The following is a 21,820-nucleotide window of genomic DNA, read 5'->3' as shown; positions in this document are numbered from 1 at the left end:
TTGGATTTGATCCTGGCTGGTGATAGGTGTATTTCGAAGGAGGCTAATAAGACACCAGTGTTCTGTGCAAAGTGAGCACACGAGGGTACCAGTGCAGTCGCGACTATGGGACCCTCGTTTGTATTTTTATGCACTTTGTAAATATATTCAATCTAATAAACTCCAATTAAAGAACCCCAGGTAGTTTTATGTGGAGCTATCTAATGCAGTTTTGTTCAGAGCCTAGGTTATTTCAAGGTGTTAATATTTCACAATTCTAATATGTTTTGAGTGTTCCTTTTTATTCTGGCATTTAAATAATAATCTTAATTCAGTATAGAGAAAACAACACTCAAAAGCAGCAGCAGCAGCAGCAGCAGCAGCAGCAGCAGCAGCAGCAGCAGCAGCAGCAGCAGCAGCAGCAGCAGCAGCAGCAGCAGCAGCAGCAGCAGCAGCAGCAGCAGCAGCAGCAGCAGCAGCAGCAGCAGCAGCAGCAGCAGCAGCAGCAGCAGCAGCAGCAGCAGCAGCAGCAGCAGCAGCAGCAGCAGCAGCAGCAGCAGCAGCAGCAGCAGCAGCAGCAGCAGCAGCAGCAGCAGCAGCAGCAGCAGCAGCAGCAGCAGCAGCAGCAGCAGCAGCAGCAGCAGCAGCAGCAGCAGCAGCAGCAGCAGCAGCAGCAGCAGCAGCAGCAGCAGCAGCAGCAGCAGCAGCAGCAGCAGCAGCAGCAGCAGCAGCAGCAGCAGCAGCAGCAGCAGCAGCAGCAGCAGCAGCAGCAGCAGCAGCAGCAGCAGCAGCAGCAGCAGCAGCAGCAGCAGCAGCAGCAGCAGCAGCAGCAGCAGCAGCAGCAGCAGCAGCAGCAGCAGCAGCAGCAGCAGCAGCAGCAGCAGCAGCAGCAGCAGCAGCAGCAGCAGCAGCAGCAGCAGCAGCAGCAGCAGCAGCAGCAGCAGCAGCAGCAGCAGCAGCAGCAGCAGCAGCAGCAGCAGCAGCAGCAGCAGCAGCAGCAGCAGCAGCAGCAGCAGCAGCAGCAGCAGCAGCAGCAGCAGCAGCAGCAGCAGCAGCAGCAGCAGCAGCAGCAGCAGCAGCAGCAGCAGCAGCAGCAGCAGCAGCAGCAGCAGCAGCAGCAGCAGCAGCAGCAGCAGCAGCAGCAGCAGCAGCAGCAGCAGCAGCAGCAGCAGCAGCAGCAGCAGCAGCAGCAGCAGCAGCAGCAGCAGCAGCAGCAGCAGCAGCAGCAGCAGCAGCAGCAGCAGCAGCAGCAGCAGCAGCAGCAGCAGCAGCAGCAGCAGCAGCAGCAGCAGCAGCAGCAGCAGCAGCAGCAGCAGCAGCAGCAGCAGCAGCAGCAGCAGCAGCAGCAGCAGCAGCAGCAGCAGCAGCAGCAGCAGCAGCAGCAGCAGCAGCAGCAGCAGCAGCAGCAGCAGCAGCAGCAGCAGCAGCAGCAGCAGCAGCAGCAGCAGCAGCAGCAGCAGCAGCAGCAGCAGCAGCAGCAGCAGCAGCAGCAGCAGCAGCAGCAGCAGCAGCAGCAGCAGCAGCAGCAGCAGCAGCAGCAGCAGCAGCAGCAGCAGCAGCAGCAGCAGCAGCAGCAGCAGCAGCAGCAGCAGCAGCAGCAGCAGCAGCAGCAGCAGCAGCAGCAGCAGCAGCAGCAGCAGCAGCAGCAGCAGCAGCAGCAGCAGCAGCAGCAGCAGCAGCAGCAGCAGCAGCAGCAGCAGCAGCAGCAGCAGCAGCAGCAGCAGCAGCAGCAGCAGCAGCAGCAGCAGCAGCAGCAGCAGCAGCAGCAGCAGCAGCAGCAGCAGCAGCAGCAGCAGCAGCAGCAGCAGCAGCAGCAGCAGCAGCAGCAGCAGCAGCAGCAGCAGCAGCAGCAGCAGCAGCAGCAGCAGCAGCAGCAGCAGCAGCAGCAGCAGCAGCAGCAGCAGCAGCAGCAGCAGCAGCAGCAGCAGCAGCAGCAGCAGCAGCAGCAGCAGCAGCAGCAGCAGCAGCAGCAGCAGCAGCAGCAGCAGCAGCAGCAGCAGCAGCAGCAGCAGCAGCAGCAGCAGCAGCAGCAGCAGCAGCAGCAGCAGCAGCAGCAGCAGCAGCAGCAGCAGCAGCAGCAGCAGCAGCAGCAGCAGCAGCAGCAGCAGCAGCAGCAGCAGCAGCAGCAGCAGCAGCAGCAGCAGCAGCAGCAGCAGCAGCAGCAGCAGCAGCAGCAGCAGCAGCAGCAGCAGCAGCAGCAGCAGCAGCAGCAGCAGCAGCAGCAGCAGCAGCAGCAGCAGCAGCAGCAGCAGCAGCAGCAGCAGCAGCAGCAGCAGCAGCAGCAGCAGCAGCAGCAGCAGCAGCAGCAGCAGCAGCAGCAGCAGCAGCAGCAGCAGCAGCAGCAGCAGCAGCAGCAGCAGCAGCAGCAGCAGCAGCAGCAGCAGCAGCAGCAGCAGCAGCAGCAGCAGCAGCAGCAGCAGCAGCAGCAGCAGCAGCAGCAGCAGCAGCAGCAGCAGCAGCAGCAGCAGCAGCAGCAGCAGCAGCAGCAGCAGCAGCAGCAGCAGCAGCAGCAGCAGCAGCAGCAGCAGCAGCAGCAGCAGCAGCAGCAGCAGCAGCAGCAGCAGCAGCAGCAGCAGCAGCAGCAGCAGCAGCAGCAGCAGCAGCAGCAGCAGCAGCAGCAGCAGCAGCAGCAGCAGCAGCAGCAGCAGCAGCAGCAGCAGCAGCAGCAGCAGCAGCAGCAGCAGCAGCAGCAGCAGCAGCAGCAGCAGCAGCAGCAGCAGCAGCAGCAGCAGCAGCAGCAGCAGCAGCAGCAGCAGCAGCAGCAGCAGCAGCAGCAGCAGCAGCAGCAGCAGCAGCAGCAGCAGCAGCAGCAGCAGCAGCAGCAGCAGCAGCAGCAGCAGCAGCAGCAGCAGCAGCAGCAGCAGCAGCAGCAGCAGCAGCAGCAGCAGCAGCAGCAGCAGCAGCAGCAGCAGCAGCAGCAGCAGCAGCAGCAGCAGCAGCAGCAGCAGCAGCAGCAGCAGCAGCAGCAGCAGCAGCAGCAGCAGCAGCAGCAGCAGCAGCAGCAGCAGCAGCAGCAGCAGCAGCAGCAGCAGCAGCAGCAGCAGCAGCAGCAGCAGCAGCAGCAGCAGCAGCAGCAGCAGCAGCAGCAGCAGCAGCAGCAGCAGCAGCAGCAGCAGCAGCAGCAGCAGCAGCAGCAGCAGCAGCAGCAGCAGCAGCAGCAGCAGCAGCAGCAGCAGCAGCAGCAGCAGCAGCAGCAGCAGCAGCAGCAGCAGCAGCAGCAGCAGCAGCAGCAGCAGCAGCAGCAGCAGCAGCAGCAGCAGCAGCAGCAGCAGCAGCAGCAGCAGCAGCAGCAGCAGCAGCAGCAGCAGCAGCAGCAGCAGCAGCAGCAGCAGCAGCAGCAGCAGCAGCAGCAGCAGCAGCAGCAGCAGCAGCAGCAGCAGCAGCAGCAGCAAACACTCTCCGTGAAGGTGGGCAACACCTGTAGTGCCCCCCGTCCAGTGCCATGCGGTGTCCCTCAGGGAAGTGTGCTGAGCCCTTTCCTATTCAACATCGTGCTGGCCCAACTACCCTTGTGTCTCCCCCGTGCTGAGCGCGAGTTTGCGCGTGTGTGTGTATATGCGGACGATGTTGCCCTGTTCGCCTCATCAACAACCCGCAGCAACGCCTCATCGCTTCGCGACCTTCAGCGTGCGCTCGATGCTGTCACCGCGTTTATTCGCAGTGTCGGCCTCGCAGTGTCGGCCGAAAAAACTGAAGCCCTGCTCTACCATCCCCGTGGTGCTGCAGCCCGCAACAAAACACGCCCTCTTCGCCTGGACGGAACCCCCCTGCCTTGGCGCACAACGGTTGTTTACCTCGGCCTCAAAATTGATGCCCGCATCACCTGGCGCCTTGCGGTGGATAAAGTGTGCGCAGACACCAAGCGCATAGGTAAACTAGCGCTTCGTCTCCTTGCCAAAGGTGAAGGAGCCTCTCCCCCGCTCTGTGCAAGAATCCATGAAGCGATCGCCTCAGCCAGAGCATTGTATGCCCTTCCCCTGCTCAGCCTCAGCCCACTCCAATGGAAAAGGCTGGACACATGCCATAGGAACGCCATACGACACATATATGGTCTCCCCAACGGATCTCAGGTGGCAGCGACCTATGCAGAAACCCGCAACATCCCCCTCTCACTAAGAGCACTCAAAACTGCCCTCAACCACATCGAGCGGCTTCACCGAGCACAAGATGGCTCTGAACTTCTTCGCAGAATTTCAGCCAAACCTAACACACGCATCGGTCGTGTCATGTGCCTCTTCCGTGAGATACTGGGCCCCTCTCCACCGCCCCTTGCTGCTCCACAACCCCCACATGAAATCTGCCCGCCCCGCATCTATCAGGGTCTCCCAGGGGTGAAGAGCAAACGAAACACGCCCGTATGCGCCCTTCAGCAAGAGGCCGCATCCAAAATTCACACGGATTTTCGTCACCGAACCCTCATCTTTACTGATGGGTCAGTCCGTCAGCAAGAAAAATCCGCAGCTGCCGCATGTGTGATTCCCGACTTGGACACCTCTAAATTATGCAGGCTACACTTCCCTTCCTCGTCACAAACAGCTGAGATAGCTGCACTCAATCTGGCAGCCACCCTGCTCCTGGAAAGCCCTGAAATTAAAAATGCTGCCATTCTCACCGATTCGAGGGCAGCGCTTCAGGCCCTTGCGCAGCCTAGCAAAGGACCTCGCCTACTGCAAGTATGCGCACGCAACTTCCAACGCCTCGCCGAATCCGGCTGCGATACAGTCCTACAATGGATCCCATCGCACTGTGGGATAGGGGGCAACGAACTTGCTGATGAGCTCGCTCGATCAGCCCACCACCCGTCCGTTCCCATGTGCGCGGACAACACTACATATGACTGTGCTCGTCTTGCAATCGCGCGACACACCATTTCCCACCACCCTGACCCTCGCATCGCCAGCGGCCACCCCTTCCGTGCAGTTAATACTCGCCTCTTCGCCCGGAGAGACTATGTTCTGCTGTTGCGCCTCCGCATCGGATGTGTTTGGACCGGTGTGCGCGCTAGCCGACTACGAGGAATGTCTCCCCTGTATGCGTCGTGCGGTGACGCAGAAACACTCGAACACGTTCTGTGTATGTGCCCTGTGTACTCGCAACCGCGACACCTCCTTCGGGAAGGTTACCGAAATCTTGGACTTCCCTGTGCTAACACATGTGAGATCCTTCACCCGTCTGGCCCTCCCCACAAAGTGCAAAGTGCCCTAAAAGTGCTCCTGTTATTCCTACGGGACAGTGGACTATAAGTGCAAAACTGTGAACACTTTCCATCTTCCCCTAGTGCGCAAATTATTGCCAGCAACTCTCACCAATTCAGTGTGCCACTCCCGCGCTATTCCCCGCATAGCACCAGTTCCATTTTTTTTTTTTTTATTATCATTATTCTGTTTGTGTTTTTTTTTTTTCTTTAAGTCCTATAAGGCCTTTTTGCACAAGGACCTTCTCTCACTCCTGCGCGCAACCAACTGCCCGCAAATCGTCTAACTTTTATCTCTACCAATTTATGTAATGCCCACAGAATCTTTTTTTTTTTTTTTCTGTGTGTGTGTGTTTATCATTATCAATTCCTCCGTTACATATTCCATAAGGTCCCATGCACCTTCTGCAAAGGCCCTATCTCCTCCATCTCAAATAATCCCCTCAGACTACTTTTTTTTTTTTTTCTCCCTCCACTTATTATTTTTTTTTTTTTTTGTGGTGTTTATTATCATCAATTCTTCCTTTATATATCCCATAAGGTCCCATCCACCCTCTGCAAAGGCCCTTCCTTCACAGCCTATCTGTTGCATTTCAACTAATGCCCTCAGACTACTTTTTTTTTCCCTCTCTTCTTTTTTTTTTTTTCTTTTGTCTGTTTAGTATCATCAATTGCTCCGTTACATATTCCATAAGGTCCCATCCACCTTCTGCAAAGGCCCTATCTCCTGCATTTCAAATAATCCCCTCAGACTTTTTTTTTTTCTCCCTCTTCTTTTTTTTTTTTTTTGTGGTGTTTATTATCATCAATTCTTCCTTTATATATCCCATAAGGTCCCATCCACCCTCTGCAAAGGCCCTTCCTTCACAGCCTATCTGTTGCATTTCAACTAATGCCCTCAGACTACTTTTTTTTTCCCTCTCTTCTTTTTTTTTTTTTCTTTTGTCTGTTTAGTATCATCAATTGCTCCGTTACATATTCCATAAGGTCCCATCCACCTTCTGCAAAGGCCCTATCTCCTCCATCTCAAATAATCCCCTCAGACTACTTTTTTTTTTTTTTCTCCCTCCACTTATTATTATTTTTTTTTTTGTGGTGTTTATTATCATCAATTCTTCCTTTATATATCCCATAAGGTCCCATCCACCCTCTGCAAAGGCCCTTCCTTCACAGCCTATCTGTTGCATTTCAACTAATGCCCTCAGACTACTTTTTTTTTTCCCTCTCTTCTTTTTTTTTTTTCTTTTGTCTGTTTAGTATCATCAATTGCTCCGTTACATATTCCATAAGGTCCCATCCACCTTCTGCAAAGGCCCTATCTCCTGCATTTCAAATAATCCCCTCAGACTTTTTTTTTTTCTCCCTCTTCTTTTTTTTTTTTTTTTGTGGTGTTTATTATCATCAATTCTTCCTTTATATATCCCATAAGGTCCCATCCACCCTCTGCAAAGGCCCTTCCTTCACAGCCTATCTGTTGCATTTCAACTAATGCCCTCAGACTACTTTTTTTTTCCCTCTCTTCTTTTTTTTTTTTTCTTTTGTCTGTTTAGTATCATCAATTGCTCCGTTACATATTCCATAAGGTCCCATCCACCTTCTGCAAAGGCCCTATCTCCTGCATTTCAAATAATCCCCTCAGACTTTTTTTTTTTCTCCCTCTTCTTTTTTTTTTTTTTTGTGGTGTTTATTATCATCAATTCTTCCTTTATATATCCCATAAGGTCCCATGCAACCTCTGCAAAGGCCCTTCCTTCCCAGCCTATCTGTCGCATTTCAAATATGCCCTCAGACTACTTTTTTATTATTATTATTATTATTTTTTATTATTATTATTATCTTATCTCCTCCTATATTATCCCACAAGGCTCTTTGCCCCTTCTGCAAGGCCCCACTCCTCCCACCGCGCGCATCCAACTGCTAGCATAAGCATCCATGACATTCCAAATCTCCCTATCAGATTTTCTTTTTTTTTTTTTTCCCTTTCTTTAAACCTCATAATTATCTCTACATATGTCATGAAGGCTTTCTCCTTTGCGCGGCACGTCCCCGCTTCAAAATCCACCAATCCTTGTTGTACGAGTGTTTGCCCTTCCATGTTTGGCATTTTTCTCCAGGGGTCCTCGACATTGACTACCAACGACAACGCTTTCGCTCCCCCTTCCTCTCCCCTCTTTCATTCCCCCTTACCCTCTACTCGGCCCCGTAGCGGTGTATCCCTGCAAGTACAGGAGACAGTTATAGGGCCGTGTAATCCCCCCCCTTCTCTTCCCCCCTCAACAAGAATCTCATTATTATTATCTGTCACACAGAGCAAGTGTGACAGATACTGCGCCTTTTTCTTCCAGCGACAGTAGCGATGGTGTACCTACAAACTTGCTCTAGGCGGATAAAGTGCGACTAATTAACGCCGATAAGAGGCAAATGATAGAGGAGAGGAGGGATTCCCCTGATACTTAATATCCGAAATAGACTGCTGAAGGTCATTTCTTACTAAGCAAACCTGTGCATTCCACGAGGTTTGTCTATTTATGATCTGAATTATTACGTAACTAAACTCTCCTTAAGCGAACGACCTCGCATTACCGAAGTGCCTGCAACGGAGCAGCACCAAAACAGCCGCCGATGAGTTATAAAATCTGACTTTTGATGGTATAGCGAGGGGGAAAGCGCGAACGCAGTCCCCCACTACCAAAAATTGCATGCCCCATCTGCCCCAGTTTGGGGTAGTGGCAGGGGTCAGCACGAGCGTAGTGCAATGCCCGCACCTCTCCCTGGAGGCACCGCCTTGCTGATCACGGTAGCCTCGGCACCAGGTAAGTATGCTTGGACGACGTCTCTGCCGCGGAGGCAACCTACAGAGACACCGCCTTCTGCTCAAGTTACGACCGTTGGGAAATAAAAGAACGTGCCTCTCCCTGCTCCGTGTTGCTTGTCCACCCGGAGAATAACAAATGTTTTCTTGCGAACTCTCAAGCTGTTAATTCAAAACTATTTTGTAGAAGCCTACTGACCATTATATGTGCACAAAATAGGCTACAAACTCGCACAACACGCTGGCGTATGTCTCAGTGTTGCTAATAGACATGTTTAACGGGTGGTGGCGCCACCTCACCAGCCTTCCAACTTCTCGCATTCCTCTACTGCGGCAATGCACTGCAGCGTATTGAGCGATTGAGCGTGCAGAGTTCGTGCCCCCAAGCAGTTCGTACCGGAGAAAGTCCCAGCGATTCGCGCGTTTCCGGCAAGAAACCATTCCCGTGAGTCTCGCAAGTGGCGTCACGGACTCCGATCGCATTGTAGTAGTGTGCCACGGGACTATCACTTGACAAGGGTAACGTTGAACCTGCGTCACGGCTACAATCCTCGCCCTCTCAGCAGTTTTTTCTTTTTTTTACTCTTTTCCGGGCTTTTTCTTTCGAACTTTTTTCCTTGTCTTTTTTTTTGCGCACGTTCTTTGTAGAGGTCCCGTATTCCTTCCCGATATTCCGCTAACCACGCCCTACCTCCATTTCCCTCTTCGTGCTAACATACATTAAGTGTCCTAGGATTTAACGTGCTTTCTATACCTGCCGTGTTTTTTTTTTTTCTTTTTTTTTTTTTCAATTCATTTCACCACCTTTCTACCTGTTTCTTTTCAACGCACTGACCTGTTTGCTCATCCACGACCCTCGCCTTGCTTTACATAGCGCAAATATGAAAAAGTTAACCCTCACGGTCTGCGTAGGGTTGTTCAATATGAAAAGCAGCAAAGTTATGCCATTCATTAAGTTACCCGTTCCTCTGTCGTTTATGTGTCAAGTATACTTTTTTGTGTGTTTTATTGATTATAAATGTAACGTCCAAAAGTAATTTTCGCCTTTACTTGAGAAAATAAAACGAACCGTCTTTTTGAGCAAACTGATAGTTCCCTTTCATACTCGGAGACAGTGTACAAAGACTACGTGGGGAAAGCAGCGTCAGAAATCGAGCAGGCAACGCAGCTTGTGGAGGTGGCACGCATACGTGCTTACTTGTTTTTTGTTTTTCCTTATAAACCACTTGGCTTAGACGACAATTACTATTTCGAATGAAATTAGAGCATTCTGCGTCTCTCGTACTATACTAAACAGTACCCTAATTTCGGCAATTTAACAAAAAGCACATGCAAATCTGCGTGTATTTCGCTTCGCTCCGAATATAATTCCTATCAGTTTAAACAAATCTAATAAACCACGTGGCGTAGACGGCCCCCGCCGTGAGTGAGTGATGCAGTGGTAAGACGCGCCCGACTACTGTGCCGGAGTTCCCGGGTCCGAACCCGACCACGGCGGCTGCGTTTTTCGATGGAGGCAAAACGAAGTGGCGTCCGTGTGCTGGTGCGATGTCAGCGCACGTTAAAGATCCTCAGGTGGTCGAAATTACTCCGTAGCCCTCCACAACGGCTCCCCTTTCTCTCATTCCACTTTCACTCCCACCTTCCTCCCTTCCCTTACGGCGCGGTTCAGAGTCAGAGTATTCGCGAGAGTTCAGAGAGTTCGCAGACTGGAGTGGCTTGCTACGGAAAGCGGGTGCTTGGCGCCTCAGCAGAGTGGTTTTCGCCCCTTACGAGCAACTGCTGACTGCATTGCGGATGTTGTCAGCACCCTTGAAAACGCCCGCAACACCAGCCAAGTGGGATACCTCATCCTGCTCGACATCAGAAGCGCCTTCGATTGTCTTCCTCACTGGGCAGTGATCGACGCGCTAAAAAACATTGGTGCCACCGGCCGCCTCCTGAACTTCGTCAGTGCGTTCCTCAGCGAGCGAACACTCTCCGTGAAGGTGGGCAACACCTGTAGTGCCCCCCGTCCAGTGCCATGCGGTGTCCCTCAGGGAAGTGTGCTGAGCCCTTTCCTATTCAACATCGTGCTGGCCCAACTACCCTTGTGTCTCCCCCGTGCTGAGCGCGAGTTTGCGCGTGTGTGTGTATATGCGGACGATGTTGCCCTGTTCGCCTCATCAACAACCCGCAGCAACGCCTCATCGCTTCGCGACCTTCAGCGTGCGCTCGATGCTGTCACCGCGTTTATTCGCAGTGTCGGCCTCGCAGTGTCGGCCGAAAAAACTGAAGCCCTGCTCTACCATCCCCGTGGTGCTGCAGCCCGCAACAAAACACGCCCTCTTCGCCTGGACGGAACCCCCCTGCCTTGGCGCACAACGGTTGTTTACCTCGGCCTCAAAATTGATGCCCGCATCACCTGGCGCCTTGCGGTGGATAAAGTGTGCGCAGACACCAAGCGCATAGGTAAACTAGCGCTTCGTCTCCTTGCCAAAGGTGAAGGAGCCTCTCCCCCGCTCTGTGCAAGAATCCATGAAGCGATCGCCTCAGCCAGAGCATTGTATGCCCTTCCCCTGCTCAGCCTCAGCCCACTCCAATGGAAAAGGCTGGACACATGCCATAGGAACGCCATACGACACATATATGGTCTCCCCAACGGATCTCAGGTGGCAGCGACCTATGCAGAAACCCGCAACATCCCCCTCTCACTAAGAGCACTCAAAACTGCCCTCAACCACATCGAGCGGCTTCACCGAGCACAAGATGGCTCTGAACTTCTTCGCAGAATTTCAGCCAAACCTAACACACGCATCGGTCGTGTCATGTGCCTCTTCCGTGAGATACTGGGCCCCTCTCCACCGCCCCTTGCTGCTCCACAACCCCCACATGAAATCTGCCCGCCCCGCATCTATCAGGGTCTCCCAGGGGTGAAGAGCAAACGAAACACGCCCGTATGCGCCCTTCAGCAAGAGGCCGCATCCAAAATTCACACGGATTTTCGTCACCGAACCCTCATCTTTACTGATGGGTCAGTCCGTCAGCAAGAAAAATCCGCAGCTGCCGCATGTGTGATTCCCGACTTGGACACCTCTAAATTATGCAGGCTACACTTCCCTTCCTCGTCACAAACAGCTGAGATAGCTGCACTCAATCTGGCAGCCACCCTGCTCCTGGAAAGCCCTGAAATTAAAAATGCTGCCATTCTCACCGATTCGAGGGCAGCGCTTCAGGCCCTTGCGCAGCCTAGCAAAGGACCTCGCCTACTGCAAGTATGCGCACGCAACTTCCAACGCCTCGCCGAATCCGGCTGCGATACAGTCCTACAATGGATCCCATCGCACTGTGGGATAGGGGGCAACGAACTTGCTGATGAGCTCGCTCGATCAGCCCACCACCCGTCCGTTCCCATGTGCGCGGACAACACTACATATGACTGTGCTCGTCTTGCAATCGCGCGACACACCATTTCCCACCACCCTGACCCTCGCATCGCCAGCGGCCACCCCTTCCGTGCAGTTAATACTCGCCTCTTCGCCCGGAGAGACTATGTTCTGCTGTTGCGCCTCCGCATCGGATGTGTTTGGACCGGTGTGCGCGCTAGCCGACTACGAGGAATGTCTCCCCTGTATGCGTCGTGCGGTGACGCAGAAACACTCGAACACGTTCTGTGTATGTGCCCTGTGTACTCGCAACCGCGACACCTCCTTCGGGAAGGTTACCGAAATCTTGGACTTCCCTGTGCTAACACATGTGAGATCCTTCACCCGTCTGGCCCTCCCCACAAAGTGCAAAGTGCCCTAAAAGTGCTCCTGTTATTCCTACGGGACAGTGGACTATAAGTGCAAAACTGTGAACACTTTCCATCTTCCCCTAGTGCGCAAATTATTGCCAGCAACTCTCACCAATTCAGTGTGCCACTCCCGCGCTATTCCCCGCATAGCACCAGTTCCATTTTTTTTTTTTTTATTATCATTATTCTGTTTGTGTTTTTTTTTTTTCTTTAAGTCCTATAAGGCCTTTTTGCACAAGGACCTTCTCTCACTCCTGCGCGCAACCAACTGCCCGCAAATCGTCTAACTTTTATCTCTACCAATTTATGTAATGCCCACAGAATCTTTTTTTTTTTTTTTCTGTGTGTGTGTGTTTATCATTATCAATTCCTCCGTTACATATTCCATAAGGTCCCATGCACCTTCTGCAAAGGCCCTATCTCCTCCATCTCAAATAATCCCCTCAGACTACTTTTTTTTTTTTTTCTCCCTCCACTTATTATTTTTTTTTTTTTTTGTGGTGTTTATTATCATCAATTCTTCCTTTATATATCCCATAAGGTCCCATCCACCCTCTGCAAAGGCCCTTCCTTCACAGCCTATCTGTTGCATTTCAACTAATGCCCTCAGACTACTTTTTTTTTCCCTCTCTTCTTTTTTTTTTTTTCTTTTGTCTGTTTAGTATCATCAATTGCTCCGTTACATATTCCATAAGGTCCCATCCACCTTCTGCAAAGGCCCTATCTCCTGCATTTCAAATAATCCCCTCAGACTTTTTTTTTTTCTCCCTCTTCTTTTTTTTTTTTTTTGTGGTGTTTATTATCATCAATTCTTCCTTTATATATCCCATAAGGTCCCATCCACCCTCTGCAAAGGCCCTTCCTTCACAGCCTATCTGTTGCATTTCAACTAATGCCCTCAGACTACTTTTTTTTTCCCTCTCTTCTTTTTTTTTTTTTCTTTTGTCTGTTTAGTATCATCAATTGCTCCGTTACATATTCCATAAGGTCCCATCCACCTTCTGCAAAGGCCCTATCTCCTCCATCTCAAATAATCCCCTCAGACTACTTTTTTTTTTTTTTCTCCCTCCACTTATTATTATTTTTTTTTTTGTGGTGTTTATTATCATCAATTCTTCCTTTATATATCCCATAAGGTCCCATCCACCCTCTGCAAAGGCCCTTCCTTCACAGCCTATCTGTTGCATTTCAACTAATGCCCTCAGACTACTTTTTTTTTTCCCTCTCTTCTTTTTTTTTTTTCTTTTGTCTGTTTAGTATCATCAATTGCTCCGTTACATATTCCATAAGGTCCCATCCACCTTCTGCAAAGGCCCTATCTCCTGCATTTCAAATAATCCCCTCAGACTTTTTTTTTTTCTCCCTCTTCTTTTTTTTTTTTTTTTGTGGTGTTTATTATCATCAATTCTTCCTTTATATATCCCATAAGGTCCCATCCACCCTCTGCAAAGGCCCTTCCTTCACAGCCTATCTGTTGCATTTCAACTAATGCCCTCAGACTACTTTTTTTTTCCCTCTCTTCTTTTTTTTTTTTTCTTTTGTCTGTTTAGTATCATCAATTGCTCCGTTACATATTCCATAAGGTCCCATCCACCTTCTGCAAAGGCCCTATCTCCTGCATTTCAAATAATCCCCTCAGACTTTTTTTTTTTCTCCCTCTTCTTTTTTTTTTTTTTTGTGGTGTTTATTATCATCAATTCTTCCTTTATATATCCCATAAGGTCCCATGCAACCTCTGCAAAGGCCCTTCCTTCCCAGCCTATCTGTCGCATTTCAAATATGCCCTCAGACTACTTTTTTATTATTATTATTATTATTTTTTATTATTATTATTATCTTATCTCCTCCTATATTATCCCACAAGGCTCTTTGCCCCTTCTGCAAGGCCCCACTCCTCCCACCGCGCGCATCCAACTGCTAGCATAAGCATCCATGACATTCCAAATCTCCCTATCAGATTTTCTTTTTTTTTTTTTTCCCTTTCTTTAAACCTCATAATTATCTCTACATATGTCATGAAGGCTTTCTCCTTTGCGCGGCACGTCCCCGCTTCAAAATCCACCAATCCTTGTTGTACGAGTGTTTGCCCTTCCATGTTTGGCATTTTTCTCCAGGGGTCCTCGACATTGACTACCAACGACAACGCTTTCGCTCCCCCTTCCTCTCCCCTCTTTCATTCCCCCTTACCCTCTACTCGGCCCCGTAGCGGTGTATCCCTGCAAGTACAGGAGACAGTTATAGGGCCGTGTAATCCCCCCCCTTCTCTTCCCCCCTCAACAAGAATCTCATTATTATTATCTGTCACACAGAGCAAGTGTGACAGATACTGCGCCTTTTTCTTCCAGCGACAGTAGCGATGGTGTACCTACAAACTTGCTCTAGGCGGATAAAGTGCGACTAATTAACGCCGATAAGAGGCAAATGATAGAGGAGAGGAGGGATTCCCCTGATACTTAATATCCGAAATAGACTGCTGAAGGTCATTTCTTACTAAGCAAACCTGTGCATTCCACGAGGTTTGTCTATTTATGATCTGAATTATTACGTAACTAAACTCTCCTTAAGCGAACGACCTCGCATTACCGAAGTGCCTGCAACGGAGCAGCACCAAAACAGCCGCCGATGAGTTATAAAATCTGACTTTTGATGGTATAGCGAGGGGGAAAGCGCGAACGCAGTCCCCCACTACCAAAAATTGCATGCCCCATCTGCCCCAGTTTGGGGTAGTGGCAGGGGTCAGCACGAGCGTAGTGCAATGCCCGCACCTCTCCCTGGAGGCACCGCCTTGCTGATCACGGTAGCCTCGGCACCAGGTAAGTATGCTTGGACGACGTCTCTGCCGCGGAGGCAACCTACAGAGACACCGCCTTCTGCTCAAGTTACGACCGTTGGGAAATAAAAGAACGTGCCTCTCCCTGCTCCGTGTTGCTTGTCCACCCGGAGAATAACAAATGTTTTCTTGCGAACTCTCAAGCTGTTAATTCAAAACTATTTTGTAGAAGCCTACTGACCATTATATGTGCACAAAATAGGCTACAAACTCGCACAACACGCTGGCGTATGTCTCAGTGTTGCTAATAGACATGTTTAACGGGTGGTGGCGCCACCTCACCAGCCTTCCAACTTCTCGCATTCCTCTACTGCGGCAATGCACTGCAGCGTATTGAGCGATTGAGCGTGCAGAGTTCGTGCCCCCAAGCAGTTCGTACCGGAGAAAGTCCCAGCGATTCGCGCGTTTCCGGCAAGAAACCATTCCCGTGAGTCTCGCAAGTGGCGTCACGGACTCCGATCGCATTGTAGTAGTGTGCCACGGGACTATCACTTGACAAGGGTAACGTTGAACCTGCGTCACGGCTACAATCCTCGCCCTCTCAGCAGTTTTTTCTTTTTTTTACTCTTTTCCGGGCTTTTTCTTTCGAACTTTTTTCCTTGTCTTTTTTTTTGCGCACGTTCTTTGTAGAGGTCCCGTATTCCTTCCCGATATTCCGCTAACCACGCCCTACCTCCATTTCCCTCTTCGTGCTAACATACATTAAGTGTCCTAGGATTTAACGTGCTTTCTATACCTGCCGTGTTTTTTTTTTTTCTTTTTTTTTTTTTCAATTCATTTCACCACCTTTCTACCTGTTTCTTTTCAACGCACTGACCTGTTTGCTCATCCACGACCCTCGCCTTGCTTTACATAGCGCAAATATGAAAAAGTTAACCCTCACGGTCTGCGTAGGGTTGTTCAATATGAAAAGCAGCAAAGTTATGCCATTCATTAAGTTACCCGTTCCTCTGTCGTTTATGTGTCAAGTATACTTTTTTGTGTGTTTTATTGATTATAAATGTAACGTCCAAAAGTAATTTTCGCCTTTACTTGAGAAAATAAAACGAACCGTCTTTTTGAGCAAACTGATAGTTCCCTTTCATACTCGGAGACAGTGTACAAAGACTACGTGGGGAAAGCAGCGTCAGAAATCGAGCAGGCAACGCAGCTTGTGGAGGTGGCACGCATACGTGCTTACTTGTTTTTTGTTTTTCCTTATAAACCACTTGGCTTAGACGACAATTACTATTTCGAATGAAATTAGAGCATTCTGCGTCTCTCGTACTATACTAAACAGTACCCTAATTTCGGCAATTTAACAAAAAGCACATGCAAATCTGCGTGTATTTCGCTTCGCTCCGAATATAATTCCTATCAGTTTAAACAAATCTAATAAACCACGTGGCGTAGACGGCCCCCGCCGTGAGTGAGTGATGCAGTGGTAAGACGCGCCCGACTACTGTGCCGGAGTTCCCGGGTCCGAACCCGACCACGGCGGCTGCGTTTTTCGATGGAGGCAAAACGAAGTGGCGTCCGTGTGCTGGTGCGATGTCAGCGCACGTTAAAGATCCTCAGGTGGTCGAAATTACTCCGTAGCCCTCCACAACGGCTCCCCTTTCTCTCATTCCACTTTCACTCCCACCTTCCTCCCTTCCCTTACGGCGCGGTTCAGAGTCAGAGTATTCGCGAGAGTTCAGAGAGTTCGCAGACTGGAGTGGCTTGCTACGGAAAGCGGGTGCTTGGCGCCTCAGCAGAGTGGTTTTCGCCCCTTACGAGCAACTGCTGACTGCATTGCGGATGTTGTCAGCACCCTTGAAAACGCCCGCAACACCAGCCAAGTGGGATACCTCATCCTGCTCGACATCAGAAGCGCCTTCGATTGTCTTCCTCACTGGGCAGTGATCGACGCGCTAAAAAACATTGGTGCCACCGGCCGCCTCCTGAACTTCGTCAGTGCGTTCCTCAGCGAGCGAACACTCTCCGTGAAGGTGGGCAACACCTGTAGTGCCCCCCGTCCAGTGCCATGCGGTGTCCCTCAGGGAAGTGTGCTGAGCCCTTTCCTATTCAACATCGTGCTGGCCCAACTACCCTTGTGTCTCCCCCGTGCTGAGCGCGAGTTTGCGCGTGTGTGTGTATATGCGGACGATGTTGCCCTGTTCGCCTCATCAACAACCCGCAGCAACGCCTCATCGCTTCGCGACCTTCAGCGTGCGCTCGATGCTGTCACCGCGTTTATTCGCAGTGTCGGCCTCGCAGTGTCGGCCGAAAAAACTGAAGCCCTGCTCTACCATCCCCGTGGTGCTGCAGCCCGCAACAAAACACGCCCTCTTCGCCTGGACGGAACCCCCCTGCCTTGGCGCACAACGGTTGTTTACCTCGGCCTCAAAATTGATGCCCGCATCACCTGGCGCCTTGCGGTGGATAAAGTGTGCGCAGACACCAAGCGCATAGGTAAACTAGCGCTTCGTCTCCTTGCCAAAGGTGAAGGAGCCTCTCCCCCGCTCTGTGCAAGAATCCATGAAGCGATCGCCTCAGCCAGAGCATTGTATGCCCTTCCCCTGCTCAGCCTCAGCCCACTCCAATGGAAAAGGCTGGACACATGCCATAGGAACGCCATACGACACATATATGGTCTCCCCAACGGATCTCAGGTGGCAGCGACCTATGCAGAAACCCGCAACATCCCCCTCTCACTAAGAGCACTCAAAACTGCCCTCAACCACATCGAGCGGCTTCACCGAGCACAAGATGGCTCTGAACTTCTTCGCAGAATTTCAGCCAAACCTAACACACGCATCGGTCGTGTCATGTGCCTCTTCCGTGAGATACTGGGCCCCTCTCCACCGCCCCTTGCTGCTCCACAACCCCCACATGAAATCTGCCCGCCCCGCATCTATCAGGGTCTCCCAGGGGTGAAGAGCAAACGAAACACGCCCGTATGCGCCCTTCAGCAAGAGGCCGCATCCAAAATTCACACGGATTTTCGTCACCGAACCCTCATCTTTACTGATGGGTCAGTCCGTCAGCAAGAAAAATCCGCAGCTGCCGCATGTGTGATTCCCGACTTGGACACCTCTAAATTATGCAGGCTACACTTCCCTTCCTCGTCACAAACAGCTGAGATAGCTGCACTCAATCTGGCAGCCACCCTGCTCCTGGAAAGCCCTGAAATTAAAAATGCTGCCATTCTCACCGATTCGAGGGCAGCGCTTCAGGCCCTTGCGCAGCCTAGCAAAGGACCTCGCCTACTGCAAGTATGCGCACGCAACTTCCAACGCCTCGCCGAATCCGGCTGCGATACAGTCCTACAATGGATCCCATCGCACTGTGGGATAGGGGGCAACGAACTTGCTGATGAGCTCGCTCGATCAGCCCACCACCCGTCCGTTCCCATGTGCGCGGACAACACTACATATGACTGTGCTCGTCTTGCAATCGCGCGACACACCATTTCCCACCACCCTGACCCTCGCATCGCCAGCGGCCACCCCTTCCGTGCAGTTAATACTCGCCTCTTCGCCCGGAGAGACTATGTTCTGCTGTTGCGCCTCCGCATCGGATGTGTTTGGACCGGTGTGCGCGCTAGCCGACTACGAGGAATGTCTCCCCTGTATGCGTCGTGCGGTGACGCAGAAACACTCGAACACGTTCTGTGTATGTGCCCTGTGTACTCGCAACCGCGACACCTCCTTCGGGAAGGTTACCGAAATCTTGGACTTCCCTGTGCTAACACATGTGAGATCCTTCACCCGTCTGGCCCTCCCCACAAAGTGCAAAGTGCCCTAAAAGTGCTCCTGTTATTCCTACGGGACAGTGGACTATAAGTGCAAAACTGTGAACACTTTCCATCTTCCCCTAGTGCGCAAATTATTGCCAGCAACTCTCACCAATTCAGTGTGCCACTCCCGCGCTATTCCCCGCATAGCACCAGTTCCATTTTTTTTTTTTTTATTATCATTATTCTGTTTGTGTTTTTTTTTTTTCTTTAAGTCCTATAAGGCCTTTTTGCACAAGGACCTTCTCTCACTCCTGCGCGCAACCAACTGCCCGCAAATCGTCTAACTTTTATCTCTACCAATTTATGTAATGCCCACAGAATCTTTTTTTTTTTTTTTCTGTGTGTGTGTGTTTATCATTATCAATTCCTCCGTTACATATTCCATAAGGTCCCATGCACCTTCTGCAAAGGCCCTATCTCCTCCATCTCAAATAATCCCCTCAGACTACTTTTTTTTTTTTTTCTCCCTCCACTTATTATTTTTTTTTTTTTTTGTGGTGTTTATTATCATCAATTCTTCCTTTATATATCCCATAAGGTCCCATCCACCCTCTGCAAAGGCCCTTCCTTCACAGCCTATCTGTTGCATTTCAACTAATGCCCTCAGACTACTTTTTTTTTCCCTCTCTTCTTTTTTTTTTTTTCTTTTGTCTGTTTAGTATCATCAATTGCTCCGTTACATATTCCATAAGGTCCCATCCACCTTCTGCAAAGGCCCTATCTCCTGCATTTCAAATAATCCCCTCAGACTTTTTTTTTTTCTCCCTCTTCTTTTTTTTTTTTTTTGTGGTGTTTATTATCATCAATTCTTCCTTTATATATCCCATAAGGTCCCATCCACCCTCTGCAAAGGCCCTTCCTTCACAGCCTATCTGTTGCATTTCAACTAATGCCCTCAGACTACTTTTTTTTTCCCTCTCTTCTTTTTTTTTTTTTCTTTTGTCTGTTTAGTATCATCAATTGCTCCGTTACATATTCCATAAGGTCCCATCCACCTTCTGCAAAGGCCCTATCTCCTCCATCTCAAATAATCCCCTCAGACTACTTTTTTTTTTTTTTCTCCCTCCACTTATTATTATTTTTTTTTTTGTGGTGTTTATTATCATCAATTCTTCCTTTATATATCCCATAAGGTCCCATCCACCCTCTGCAAAGGCCCTTCCTTCACAGCCTATCTGTTGCATTTCAACTAATGCCCTCAGACTACTTTTTTTTTTCCCTCTCTTCTTTTTTTTTTTTCTTTTGTCTGTTTAGTATCATCAATTGCTCCGTTACATATTCCATAAGGTCCCATCCACCTTCTGCAAAGGCCCTATCTCCTGCATTTCAAATAATCCCCTCAGACTTTTTTTTTTTCTCCCTCTTCTTTTTTTTTTTTTTTTGTGGTGTTTATTATCATCAATTCTTCCTTTATATATCCCATAAGGTCCCATCCACCCTCTGCAAAGGCCCTTCCTTCACAGCCTATCTGTTGCATTTCAACTAATGCCCTCAGACTACTTTTTTTTTCCCTCTCTTCTTTTTTTTTTTTTCTTTTGTCTGTTTAGTATCATCAATTGCTCCGTTACATATTCCATAAGGTCCCATCCACCTTCTGCAAAGGCCCTATCTCCTGCATTTCAAATAATCCCCTCAGACTTTTTTTTTTTCTCCCTCTTCTTTTTTTTTTTTTTTGTGGTGTTTATTATCATCAATTCTTCCTTTATATATCCCATAAGGTCCCATGCAACCTCTGCAAAGGCCCTTCCTTCCCAGCCTATCTGTCGCATTTCAAATATGCCCTCAGACTACTTTTTTATTATTATTATTATTATTTTTTATTATTATTATTATCTTATCTCCTCCTATATTATCCCACAAGGCTCTTTGCCCCTTCTGCAAGGCCCCACTCCTCCCACCGCGCGCATCCAACTGCTAGCATAAGCATCCATGACATTCCAAATCTCCCTATCAGATTTTCTTTTTTTTTTTTTTCCCTTTCTTTAAACCTCATAATTATCTCTACATATGTCATGAAGGCTTTCTCCTTTGCGCGGCACGTCCCCGCTTCAAAATCCACCAATCCTTGTTGTACGAGTGTTTGCCCTTCCATGTTTGGCATTTTTCTCCAGGGGTCCTCGACATTGACTACCAACGACAACGCTTTCGCTCCCCCTTCCTCTCCCCTCTTTCATTCCCCCTTACCCTCTACTCGGCCCCGTAGCGGTGTATCCCTGCAAGTACAGGAGACAGTTATAGGGCCGTGTAATCCCCCCCCTTCTCTTCCCCCCTCAACAAGAATCTCATTATTATTATCTGTCACACAGAGCAAGTGTGACAGATACTGCGCCTTTTTCTTCCAGCGACAGTAGCGATGGTGTACCTACAAACTTGCTCTAGGCGGATAAAGTGCGACTAATTAACGCCGATAAGAGGCAAATGATAGAGGAGAGGAGGGATTCCCCTGATACTTAATATCCGAAATAGACTGCTGAAGGTCATTTCTTACTAAGCAAACCTGTGCATTCCACGAGGTTTGTCTATTTATGATCTGAATTATTACGTAACTAAACTCTCCTTAAGCGAACGACCTCGCATTACCGAAGTGCCTGCAACGGAGCAGCACCAAAACAGCCGCCGATGAGTTATAAAATCTGACTTTTGATGGTATAGCGAGGGGGAAAGCGCGAACGCAGTCCCCCACTACCAAAAATTGCATGCCCCATCTGCCCCAGTTTGGGGTAGTGGCAGGGGTCAGCACGAGCGTAGTGCAATGCCCGCACCTCTCCCTGGAGGCACCGCCTTGCTGATCACGGTAGCCTCGGCACCAGGTAAGTATGCTTGGACGACGTCTCTGCCGCGGAGGCAACCTACAGAGACACCGCCTTCTGCTCAAGTTACGACCGTTGGGAAATAAAAGAACGTGCCTCTCCCTGCTCCGTGTTGCTTGTCCACCCGGAGAATAACAAATGTTTTCTTGCGAACTCTCAAGCTGTTAATTCAAAACTATTTTGTAGAAGCCTACTGACCATTATATGTGCACAAAATAGGCTACAAACTCGCACAACACGCTGGCGTATGTCTCAGTGTTGCTAATAGACATGTTTAACGGGTGGTGGCGCCACCTCACCAGCCTTCCAACTTCTCGCATTCCTCTACTGCGGCAATGCACTGCAGCGTATTGAGCGATTGAGCGTGCAGAGTTCGTGCCCCCAAGCAGTTCGTACCGGAGAAAGTCCCAGCGATTCGCGCGTTTCCGGCAAGAAACCATTCCCGTGAGTCTCGCAAGTGGCGTCACGGACTCCGATCGCATTGTAGTAGTGTGCCACGGGACTATCACTTGACAAGGGTAACGTTGAACCTGCGTCACGGCTACAATCCTCGCCCTCTCAGCAGTTTTTTCTTTTTTTTACTCTTTTCCGGGCTTTTTCTTTCGAACTTTTTTCCTTGTCTTTTTTTTTGCGCACGTTCTTTGTAGAGGTCCCGTATTC

At 50.1% G+C, this 21,820-nt stretch overlaps 3 non-coding genes across 3 annotated transcripts; all 3 read right to left on the bottom strand.

Annotated features, from left to right (window-relative positions):
• Positions 1 to 7,830: 7,830 nt before the first annotated feature.
• LOC146184414 (U1 spliceosomal RNA) lies at positions 7,831 to 7,994 on the bottom strand. The gene has a single exon (XR_014708969.1). It is a non-coding gene; the product is annotated as a U1 spliceosomal RNA (small nuclear RNA).
• A 6,423-nt stretch (positions 7,995 to 14,417) lies between these two features.
• On the bottom strand, positions 14,418 to 14,581 carry LOC146184413 (U1 spliceosomal RNA). The gene has a single exon (XR_014708968.1). It is a non-coding gene; the product is annotated as a U1 spliceosomal RNA (small nuclear RNA).
• Positions 14,582 to 21,004: 6,423 nt separating this feature from the next.
• Positions 21,005 to 21,168, bottom strand: LOC146184412 (U1 spliceosomal RNA). The gene has a single exon (XR_014708967.1). It is a non-coding gene; the product is annotated as a U1 spliceosomal RNA (small nuclear RNA).
• Between the last annotated feature and the right edge of the window lie 652 nt (positions 21,169 to 21,820).

Source organism: Amblyomma maculatum, chromosome 7 (assembly GCF_055883805.1).
Source record: "Amblyomma maculatum isolate TAMU_Amacu chromosome 7, ASM5588380v1, whole genome shotgun sequence".
Taxonomy (NCBI): domain Eukaryota; kingdom Metazoa; phylum Arthropoda; class Arachnida; order Ixodida; family Ixodidae; genus Amblyomma; species Amblyomma maculatum.
This window is presented reverse-complemented; position numbering and strand designations above follow the sequence as displayed.